General features: G+C 43.4%; 1 pseudogene across 1 annotated transcript; it reads right to left on the reverse strand.

Annotated features, from left to right (window-relative positions):
• Positions 1 to 385: 385 nt before the first annotated feature.
• LOC308245951 (nucleophosmin-like) lies at positions 386 to 996 on the reverse strand (annotated as a pseudogene). Its single transcript has one exon. The product of its transcript is annotated as a nucleophosmin-like (transcript).
• Positions 997 to 1,750: the final 754 nt, after the last annotated feature.

Raw genomic sequence — 1,750 nt, forward strand, 5'->3', positions numbered from 1 at the left:
AAACCCTGCCAGATATCAACTGTTACAGAAATAAAATAAGATGGCAAATTTTAACGAAATGTTTAAATTATTTTCTTAAAGAAAATAACTTCCTAACTGTCAGAGATCTTGAATAGCCTACTGGTCAGTCATCAGAAGCTATTTTTTTTTTTTAAATTTTTTTAAAATTTTTTTTTTTTAAATATATTTTATTGATTTTTTTACAGAGAGGAAGAGAGAGGGATAGAGAGTTAGAAACATCGATGAGAGAGAGACATCGATCAGCTGCCTCCTGCACACCCCCTACTGGGGATGTGCTCGCAACTCAGGTACATGCCCTTGACCAGAATCGAACCTGGGACCCTTCAGTCCGCAGGCCGACGCTCTATCCACTGAGCCAAACCGGTTAGGGCCAGAAGCTATTTTTTACATAATTGATGAAATTGGCTTCCACTTTGGGAAGAGAGCCATCTTTTCCTATACTTGCTTGCATTTTTGCTTTAATGTCTTCTACAAAACTAGGTCCTTTTGGTGTTTTATGAGGTTTTTTTTGGGGGGTGTTTTTTTTTGTTGTTTTGTTTTGTTTAGAATTGGTGTTGATGATTTTGAGTCCTTCTCATTCTGGTTTGAGTTTTGTGCATTTTTGGTTGGAATATTACATACAGATTTCTTTACAGGCACTTTTTCTTCAGCTTCCTCATCTTCAAAATCATCATCATCTTCTTCAGCAGCAGCAAGTTTTACTTTTTTCTGTGGAATCTTACTACTACTTCCAGTGGCAGAATGCTTTCCAGATATACTTAGGAGTTTCTCAACCTCCTCCTCTTCATCTTCTGACTCTGCATCTTCTGCCACAGCTGCTAAGTGTTGTCCACTAAGATGCTCATGCCCTAAACCACATTTCAATTGTAAGGCAATAGGTGGTGTTATTTCAAAGCCACCAAAGGAAACTGTTAGCTGAACATACATTTTCAAAGTTGCCAGTGTTATTTTAATTGACCTGCCTTCATAATTCATTGCCTCTGCTTCAACAATGTACAATTCATCCTTTGCACCAGCCCCTAAACTGACCAATTGTAAAGATAACTGGTGCTCATTTTCATCATTATCCACCCTATCTTTGCTGTCCTTCAGTGCATAACCAAAAATATAGTTCTGGAGCCTCACAGGGGTCATGTCCATATTCATGTAATCTTCCACGGGGTGGTGGCACACACTTCCATGGGAAAGAAGGCAGACGGTGGTGAAAGATTTCTTTTTCACAGAACAGACACTCGAGACAGAAACACAACAGGGCCAGAGTCACTTCTGTATAAAAATGTCAATGTACTATTTTGATACTATCTCTATAACTATCTACACTAATAATAGACAAATATGTAAATTGACCGTACCTCTGCAATGCCCACAGCCAATCAGGAGTGAGTATGCAAATTAACCCGACAAAGATGGCGGGCCGGTGGGCAGCGTGCATGCACGCAGGCGCCAAGAGGCCAAGGCCAGTGTGGGATGCCCACCTGCCCACTGCGTAGCCGGGGTGACGCGGCAGGCTTCCCTGGGACCCTGCCTGTTTCGAGCTTGTGGCCATCGTGCGAGCACCGGCGCTGAGTGGCCAGGGTCCTGGGGACACCACTGGAGTGTCAGGTCCTGTCAGCCAGGCCTGGGGCAGCTGGACTTCACAGTCCTTTTGGTTTGTGCAGTCCCTGGACTGGAAGCGGAAACCAAAAGTGCGGGGAGCACCAGGAATGCTGGGATTCATAGTTCTGGTGGC

This window comes from Plecotus auritus (assembly GCF_963455305.1).
Source record: "Plecotus auritus genome assembly, chromosome: 4".
Classification (NCBI taxonomy): Eukaryota; Metazoa; Chordata; class Mammalia; order Chiroptera; family Vespertilionidae; genus Plecotus; species Plecotus auritus.